Genomic DNA, 10,512 nt, shown 5'->3' with positions numbered 1-10,512 from the left:
AAGGAAACTAGATTGAACAAACGGTGTTGGAGAGTTTATCTCCACACTATACTCGAATCTATTTCATTTAGTTTTTTTCTGACGATTGATTCTTCTCTGCCTTGTTGGGTGATAATGAAACGAAAAGGGGCCTTATATGTTGGAAAACAGAAGTCTTGAAAAAGAGTAATTACCTCGTGATGCCAAATGTAATGCTTTTGCTTCAGTGTGAGCTATTCTCTTTCTCAGGGAGCATTCTCATCAATTTTGTATTGAGAGATAAAAACAAACATTTAAATATGTATCGCCACAAAATTTCATTCATGTATTTGTTATGTAGACACAAACCAGATTTAAGAGCAAAAGAACTCAGAACCTTGACTTTCAAAAAGTAAGTAAAAAGCTTCTCAAGTTGCTTACCTAATCTGTCCTTGTGGAGGTTTTGCTAATTACATTTTGGAAAATGACAATATTCTTTGTGTTTGGGTGGGTTTTATTGAATATTTTCTATATTTTGGTGTAAAAAAAAACCTAGTTATTTAATATTAAGTGGATTCCTCCTCTCCACTCTGCCATTCCTTACAAAAACAAACAGTTTTGTAGAGGCTTTTTCATGTCTTTCCACAGCCTGTCTGAGTCCCTAGAGCCGCTGGTGCATAAACGGGCAAAAGAAAGCTGAGAGCTGCATGCAGACCGAACCCTCTCTCTCTTTCTCTCTCCATCGCAGAGTTCCACAGTCATTATGCCACACTCCAGGGAGACTCGTTAAAAACATTCTGGAGATGCAAACTTTCATTCCATTTGCAAGTTATCAGAGCAGTTTGTCACAGCCAAAGTGTTGTGATGTAGCTTTGGTGTTCCCAAGAGGGCTCTGTCAAAGTGCCCACCCCTTTCCTTTCACTTCTTGCACAGCTCCAACTGAATGCACTTACTGTACCTCCAGCAATGGCCCGGTAAGCCCTGATGACAAAATAAATGTGTGAATAATCAGCAACTGTTGAACAAGCAACGTGAGCTTGAGCAAGTGAGATGATAATGTACTTCAAGATGCCCTAAGAGCTTTTTTCCCGTGGATATGGAGCTAGATGGAAGCACGAAACAAACAGCCCTTGAGTCAATCATTCTTTATCAAAGTAGGCCATCCAGCCTTTTGCTCCCAGTCGTTTGTACACAGCTATCAGACCTGCGCCACTGAAGAGGGAAAAGGACAAGCCAGGAGAAAGTAATGATGTTTGTGATGAGCCTCAGTGTTGACTCAAGTCTAGCTGCTAAATCCCTGGACTCTCACAGCCAGGCCATTACACACACTCAGTGTGGTCCCCATAAGCCGGCAGAGGGGCTTTTAGGGGGTGAGAATGCTCTTATTTGAGGCTGCGGTGACCACCAGATCAATGAACCCTTTTTGCACAACTTGCACGTTTCACCCTTTCAATTATAACTCCTTTCATCCAATTTTGTAGTGCTCACCTTGATACTTCCACTGTTTGTTTAGCTGTCTTGTTTGATTTTTTTTTATTTCAAGGATAGCCAAGCCATTTTCTTGTTTTGTATTTTCTAGTTTTTAATAACATGCGTGATCTGTTTGAAAAGCCCAATAGCCACAGTTGTGTCATTTGAGATGATCCTTGATTTACTGTTCAGATTACTGTTGATATGCTATTACAAGTGTTTTATCAGGGTTCCCATGCTCATGAAAACCTGGAAATATCATGGAATTTCACGACTGCAGTCCATCAAATGGCCACTTAAGTCTGGCCCCAAAATAAATTCCAGAAGACACCCATGTTAAAATGCCCAACTTTACAGCAGAAACATGTTTACCTGTTGTTTATATAGTCTTTGGTTCTGTCTCTTCCTCCATTTGATATGCTGTATAACAGTGGCCAAGTGGGACAATAAAAACAATGTTGTAACAGTGTGTTTTAACATTTTCTCCATACCCATGCCCAAGGGCATTTTATTTTTGCTCAGAGCGCCAGTGCACATTTTGGCTTCATTTTAACTGCTCTGGAAGCAAAGCATGGTAATTTGAATGTACAAAACATTCTTTTTTAACAAATTAACCAAATGAACTTCAGGACGGCATATTGCTTATAATAATATAATTTATATTTAGAGTTAAGTGTACTGTACAGTTCTGATCATATTATACATGTTGAATAGTCCTGGAAATTTGTATTTTTTAGTAGTCATGGAAAATTTTACTAAAGGTACTTGAAAAGTTAACAAAAAAGTTTGAAATTTTGTTCATGCAACAAAAAAAAAAACCTTTATTAAAGACATGGAGGAATCTCACAAAAACATTTTTTTTCTTTGAGATCAGCAGACAGGTCCTTGAGACAGAAAAGTGAAATGCACATAGAAAAGCAGTGATAAAGTTTAACGTATTTTGGTTGAGGTAACCAGATTGTTGGAATAAAAAGTAGTACCCTTTGCAATGTATTACAACATGCTCATTCTTGTAGCTATATGTCTCCGGCCTCTTTGCCGACTCTATCCACAATAAATCTGGTTGATTTTTATTTGATTTGATTCTGACTCTCTATGGAACAGTTTGATTAGAATTTATCCTGCAAGCACTGTCTGCCATATCAACAGATGCAAAAACTGCATGAGTCTAGGTCAAATAAAATCCACCCACAAGTACATTATCCACTATTCTGCTTGTACATTAGATAGTCATTTGGGCATTTATTATTATAAACTTCATTCCACCAAAGTTTTTCACATATTAAAGCAAATTATGTCTATGACCAATAAGGCCTAGAGATTGAGGTAGATGAGGTAGAGGAGGCCAGGGATGGTTATATTATTCTTGAGCAAAAATAAAAGAATAAATAAAACAAATTCAGAAATATTAATTTGATTAGCTTAGTAACACAAATGTTGTTTTCTTAAGACCTCTCCCATATTTATTATTTTCTAAATGAGATAAAACTACTTTAAATACCACTGGTATAGTGGAAAATATAAAAAGCCCTGCAACTAGCCTGTCCACCTTATTAATAGCACCACAATGCCTTGCGTGATGGGTGTGATTTCCGGTGCTGAGCCACAAGTCTGTGTTTTCCAACAGTCGGAACAACTCTAATCCTCTTTCCCAGAGCAATTGTAAAATATAATGTGAAAAAACATAATCTGTTCCACCTCAGATGGTATAACATGATCAGACCTCTGCTGTCTCTGACTGCCATCTCAAAGCATACACTGTTTGCCTTTTAACCCAGCGCATTAGCCGTTCACTTGACTTGCTATGTTAACACATGGAGGCACAAGCTAGCTAACCGTAAACATCTGGCTACTGCTTCTAAAAGTATTTATGATTTCTTGCAGCTTCTAAACAGACACTAACATAAATAAAAAAGTAAAATATATAAATATATGTGCCCTAATTCCTGAATGACCACCTGTGTTTCTGACATTTTTTTTCTATTGTTTTTCTTGGGATTAACTCTTTACTCATCTATTTGTTTATGGCTGTCTACATATTTTAATTTGTTTGATTGCCGCCCTTGCTCAGTAAAATATATAAATGATATGAGCCTTTTTGACTCTTTGATATTAATGTTCAATAAATTTCAGTAAAGTTAATCAAAAAAGAAAATCCTGCCAACCGTGACTCTTGCCCATGTGCTTGCAGACCTCCGCTGTGTCTGCACCCAGGTGCCCCTCAGGAGGATAGATGTATATACACTGGTGTTGCTCAAATCAATGTCAAAATTTCAATATGAATGCTTGGAAAGTAATACCGGCTTCTCACAAACCAGAAATAATACAGGAGTTGAGATAATTAGCCTACTATAGGATGACTGCACTAATTTTTCACATGCAACACCAAGAGCAACAGACAGGGACAGTCTATTCTGCCGCAATTATGCACACACCGGCCCCTAAACCTTTTAAAATGTGTCACACACTTACACAGACACAAAATGAGAGAGACGGACAGACAGACAGAGCGAGGGAGAGACAGACAGAGATTTATAAGGAAATGTAAATATATTTTACTCACTTGCTCTGGAAGGCGGCGAAAGCGGGCTCCCCTTGGTCCTGTTCCTCCTCCGGTTTGCATGAAAAGTTATCCAACATTTTTTGTCCGTCGGCGTTTAAAAACGAAATGTTCAATTTCGACATTTAAATGTCCCAACTTCAGTTCGGTTAGCTACTGGCTAGTTTCGACGGCGGTAAGCAGTAAATGTTAGTAGGTGCGCGGCCGCACGTGAGTGACGTCGGTGACGCAACGTGTCCGAGCTTTCCCACTGATCACAAGTCAGTGATAACCGAACGTTGAATACCAACCAGGAAATTGAATGTATGAAGGGCGATTCTACCTTCTACTCCCAAACTCGGATCAGTTTAATGTGTAAAGCGGTCGCCATCACTACACGACACTGGAGGCGCCATTGGACTTCCTCAGCAGTGGAGCACAGTGAACATATATGCAAGTTTTGGGAGTCCATATGGTATTTTTCTTGGTTGTTCAATGGTAGGGCTAAGACAATTTCTGGTAGGGCTGTGGCCCAACCAAGCGGCTTGGCCCAAGCCCTACTCTGCCGTCGCCTCTGCACACCCCGGCTTACCCCCACTATGCTGAAGTGAGGTTAAACTACCCGGGATCATGGATGTATTATACGAGCGTCGCCATCTTGCGGGGTTGATAGATCCATGGGTTGATGGTACTGAGAGCCCTGCATCTGCGCAGCAGCGATATCTGCTGTGGGGGAGTTCCCGCCCAAACACCCGTCCCATCAGCAGAGAGTCAGTGGGTAGGCTAAGTAACTGTCCCAGTGAATTAGTTAGTGTGTGAGAAACACAGCTATGACAGAAGCTCCAGGAAAAGTAGCTCTCAAGAAGAAGCAACCCCTGAAGCAAAGGAAGAACAATGTAAGAAGAAGCAAAAATAGAGTAAATATTGGTGTGGCTTTGCAATGGAGACAACTCTTGGAGAGCAAAAAAAGATGTGGTTTGATGCCCAACTCACAACATTTCTTCTAGACCTGTAAGTAACATTTAATGTTGGCTATTTACCAAAACAAATCTTTAGTTTAACTAATGACAACACAAACTACATGCATACTGTTCAAGATAAACTTTTCAACTGACACGATATGACTGTTTTCTTGTCACTGTGGCTTTGCTAAAATTGAGCTAAGTAAACTATTCAAGAAACTATACACAAACGCCAGGCCTTAAGGTAATATGATAGCAGCCTTATTTTGACCGGCTGCACTGTTGTTCTGCTGTCAGTTATGAGTTGCCTTTATTTATTACTGGTGACTGTATGGACACAGCAGTATAGACCCACATTTAAAGGGTGAAATACTGCCCCCCATTTGGTTGGACCGGGTGGTTGGAAATTACAAATAGGTCCTTTAACACTGCATTTCAAAGCGCTGTCCATTTAGAAACTCAATGTTTTATGACATAAATGTCTTGACTTTTATTTTACTTTCTGTTGGCATTGCTGACAGACTTACGGCTAGCTGCGTTAACATGTGGAGCTGTGCAGCACGCAGGTCGAGTGGGAGTGAAAGTTAGCTAGCTAGCGGCAACGTTTAAATGTTTAGCTAAGAATGCCCTTATGGTGGCAAACATATTGCTGTATGAACATAAAGCCCAGCCTCCAGTCCTTGCACCCTATGTTTGTCTGTGAGTCAAGCATATCAAAATTTTGCCGGAGGTAGTTTGTTAAAAAGAAATTTCAAATGTTGTTATTATTAACACAGAACATGCTTACCTTACAGCAAACAACTAAAAAAAATTAGCACTAACAATTTGTATAAAAGATCTCTACAAAGACATGTAATAAATGTTTTTCAGGAAATTTAACTCCAACACAGGCAAAGCTATTACAAAAATTAAGATAAAAAAATAAAAATAAAAAAATAGAATCCTTCTTTTCTTAAAATGATTATTTTTTACTCAGAAACTTTGTCATGTCTGCCACTGGATGCTCATTTTGCAAATGAGGAATACGGACTAAATTTAGCATACAGAGTGAATCATGTGATCTGTAGTTTCTTCCTGGTTTCAGAAGTTGACAGCGTTATAACCATCCCTGGTCTCCCCTTTACAGAGACCAGGCTCAAAGACTGTACAGTGCTTTTAGTCAAGCAGCAGCCATGGTCTAAAAAGGTTCAAACCTGTAGTTGTTGTAGTTTCTTTAATTAAGCTGGCTCTGAAACAGGAGTATTATACATGATGAATAACCTTGAGAATAATGGTTCCAGGCCACAGCATTCAAAAAGCATGTGTGCTACCTGCCGCCGGGAGACAAAGCTGGTGAGGACGGTGGTGTTGCCTCTAGAGACTGAGACCAACTGAGCTGAGTGGGGACAGCTGACAGACAACAGCGGCTGTCAGCCTATAACCCAAAAAAACCCCTCCTCAGCTCCATGGTTTTAAGAGCTTAGTGGCTATTTCCTGCCACAGAGGTGCTCAGTTGTCCATAATATGTCTGCATTGAGGTTGGGAGGCTGCACTGCTTTAGGATGCTTCGCAGAAGTTTATCCGGAGACAAATTGACAGCATTAAGTGAGTCAACATGTTGATCCCCATTTCCATATTTCACCTGGATGCTAAGCCCAGCATTAGAGTTGTCTTACATAAATACAAAGGCAGCAAGAAAATAAAAATGGCCCTGCGACAAAATGCAAAGCAAACAGATATCACTTACAATTTGCCCAAAACAAAAACAGTGCATCTTTTGTGCTCGGCACATCATGGCACAGTCGGAGGCGGGTAGTATTTTCTTTTTCTTTTTTGAAAACCAGAGTAATTATCTCAAGTCTCTCTCTTCTCATTCAAAAGAATCGTTGCACTGTCTTCCTCTGTTTTCTGACAGCATTATTCAGATGAGTTGTGCATTGCAGTGAGAGTCATGTTTACTGACCAAAGCCGCAGTGTGAAATCCAGAATAATTGCTCTCCACAACTCCCCTGGCATTCCCTGGCACATTGTGCTGGTCTGTTCAGTTCAAGCAGGAAATCCAACTGAGACAGAATTTTTCCCAAAAATAAATTATTACAATGGTCGGTTCTATTTTTCCCTGACATTTTTCATGTCATTGGAAAAAATATACACTTTGTTTTGGTTGTGAATATTGCAGGATAATGAGATTAAAAAAAGCCACTAAGGGAATGGAGATACCTATGGCCTCTCTGTCACAGAGACAAGGTATTAGTCTGCTTGCTCTGTATGTTTAGCACAACCAATTTTTACACCTTGACACACCTTGAGATGCAACTGTGGAAAAAAAAGGTAAGCCTTATGCCATATGTAATTGTTCAAAAATGGGAGCAAAAACAAACACATATGTTAGGGCACACAGTGTACACAGCTCATTATACTAGAGCCTTCTTCAACTTGCGGCTATGCTCAGCGCCTGTACAGAACGACATGAAGGGAGGAGCTCTCTGTGTGTGGTGTGAAGTGAGGCAGCGCTGGTAACAAGCAGATAACAGTCCCACCAAGATGGTACTGCCAGTGCTTTGCACAGCAAGGGGATGGGCAGCATCTTTCAGCGGCACACACACTTGTAAATGTGCGCTCTCACACCCAACTCTCAAAAGCAGCCACCCTTCCCGCATGTCAGTCTCCCAAATTGTCTCATGTTCTTTAGAGTGACTAAATAAAACCTAAAGGCAAACAAATCCTCCTGGGACAGAGAAAACACTTGTGTCGGATACTTTGTAGTTCTGCCTATGTCTAATACCATCCATTCTGGCTTCTTCAGAACGGCTTTTTCTATTTGAGCCTGACTCTTCAACTGTGGGAGGCTTTAATGGGAGGAGGAGGATTCTCTTAAGGACTTACTGCCATCTGTTGGTACCCTGTGAAACTGATAATCAGTCAATAATGTTTTTGCTCTGTTGTACTGTACAGCAGTGGTTCCCAACTGGTGGGTTGCGGTCCAAAAGCGGGTCCACTCTGAATGGCCCCTAAGTGACTTGTGAACACAATATTTAAAAACAGACTTTATTTTAAAGTAAATTTATTTTCTGACACAGAGCTTTTATTTTGAAGTGCTGTTTCTGTTTATTATGCAGTATGTTTTATTTCTTTGTGTTAAAAGCCAATGAGCTGTTTACAGTTTGTAAAATCAAATTGAATATGTGGTAAATTATGTGTGTTGTGTGTGGACCTTGAACTAATGAACAAGGAAACATCTGGACCCTGTAACTGGACCAGTTGGGCAATGCTGTACAGTATACTCCAGCCATGTCCAAAGTATGGCCCGAGGGCCAATTGTAACCCCGAGACTAATTTTAAATGGCCGTTGGCTTGTCTTTCAAATTATACCATATGATTAAAACAATATTGGTAAATCAAGCAAGATTACTTTCCAATTATTTTCATTTACCACACAATGACAGGACAATCATCCAGTTTGTACACATGCACCAAGTAAGACTGTGGGTGGAACTGTTGTTTTCATAAACAGATGGTAAACAAGCTAACAAACCTAACACCAAATATTTCTTGCAACGTAGAAGACATGGCCACGGCCAAGAAGCATAAAGTTGACAGAGGGCTGACACTTTCAGGAGTGGTGGGAATTTGTATATTTTTCAATTTAAGATGAAACACTTTATTTTATATTTATTATTTATATTTTATTTATATTGGCTTTTTGTTTTATTGTAATAAACTCATATGATGTGAGAAGCAGCTGGCCGCCAGGTATTTTTACATTATCTAACCTGGCCCCCATGAAAAAAAAGTGAGGACCCCCCGGTTTACTCCTTTGCAATATGCATGCTGACTTGGTTTGGAATATATTATCAATTCTATGTAGCAGCAAGGCTATTGTAAAAAGATACTTGCAAAAATGTGACCAAGGTCAAGACTATTCTTTTTCAGTCATTCAGCTTCCCCTTTACTTATGCATTATACTCACCATATCCACACCAGTACATTCAAGGCCTGGTTAACAGTCTGTATGATGGCTGGTGCTGAAGTGAATAATTTTCCTCAAGAAAAATGCTCGAGCATGCATGAATAGATCTTTTCCAAAGGAAGAGATCACGGTCTTGATACAACACTATGGATTTAAAAATTTAAAAAATGCAGATTTTTTTGTTGGCTGGGGAAATCAAAAGTTTCCTGACACTGTAACATCACCTGCCACGCATGGGGTTAAATAAGCACTCAACATTCTGAATTTGTTTTGCGGCACGGCTACAAAACGAGCCGCTAGTTTTTCAGACTTTGTAAAATGACTTGTCGTAATGAATGTGCACGGACCTCCGTTTTCATAACATCTTGAATCACCATCTCACTCTCATTTTTGCATGCTCGACTGAGCTGTAATTACCATTTAAAGTGGGATAGAAGTGAGGTGAATGAGATGGTTGTTTGCACCTCAGGTCACGCATGCTAGGCTGCCTTTCTTGATTACTTGATTAGGTGAGGCTAGAGGAGATCAACCAATGGAACATTTCGATGGGAACACAGGTTGATCTGAATCACGACATGGATTTCCCTGACTTTCTACAAAAACCTTTCCATACCATTGGCTGTGTAAATATGACTGATTTATTAGGCTAATTGATGTGGATGCTTCAGCAGTAGTGCATTCTGTCAGCTACAAGTATTTATCAGACTGTACTACACCCTGTACAGATGTAGTTAAATGTGGCACAGGTCACTCAGTCAGGTGCAATTGGTCATTCCATCAGGTACAAATATCTTTCAGAGAGGACTGCTTCCTGTGTAAATGTAGTTAAATGTGGTGTAGGTCATTCTGTCAGGTGCAGTAGGTCATTCTGACAGGTACAAAAATCTATCAGAATGGACAACTTCCTGTAGAAGTATAGATAAATGTGGCATAGGTCGTTCTGTCAGGTGAAAATATCTATCAGAATGTACTAATTCCTGTAAAGTTGTAGTTAAATGTGGTGTAGGTCATTCTGACAGGTGGAGTAGGTCATTCTGTCAGGTAAAAATATCCTTCAGTGCTAACTGCTTCAAGTATAAATGTAGTTAAATGTTGTGCAGGTCATTCTGTAAAGGGCAGTAGGGCATTCTCTAAGCTACAAATATTTATCAGAATTTACCACTTCCTGTAAAGATGTAGTTAAATGTGGCGTAGGTCATTCTGTCAGGTGCAAACATCTTTCAGAGAGGACTGCTTCCTGTTTAAATGTAGTCAAATGTGGTGTAGTTCATTCTGACTGGTACGAAAATCTATCAGAATGGACGACTTCTTGTATAAATGTAGTCAAATGTAGCATAGGTCAGTTTGATAGGTGGAGTAGGTCATTCTATTAGGTAAAAATATCTGTCAGAGTGGATTGCTTCCTGTGTGTATCTCTCTCTCTCTCTCTCTCCATCTGTCTCTGACTTTCTCTCTGTCTCTGTCTTTCTGTCTCTGTCTTCCCATCTCTTTCTTTCAGCTAGAAAAACCATTCAAATTTCAAAATTTTATGCTTTTCAAGGACATTTGTCTCTCAAATTTTGTCTACATTTTATGTCCCAAAGTAATAAATATATCCTTTTTTAACTTTTTTTTTTTTTTTTACTTTTTCAGTT

This window comes from Plectropomus leopardus, chromosome 10, assembly GCF_008729295.1.
Source record: "Plectropomus leopardus isolate mb chromosome 10, YSFRI_Pleo_2.0, whole genome shotgun sequence".
Lineage (NCBI taxonomy): Eukaryota > Metazoa > Chordata > Actinopteri > Perciformes > Serranidae > Plectropomus > Plectropomus leopardus.
This window is presented reverse-complemented; position numbering follows the sequence as displayed.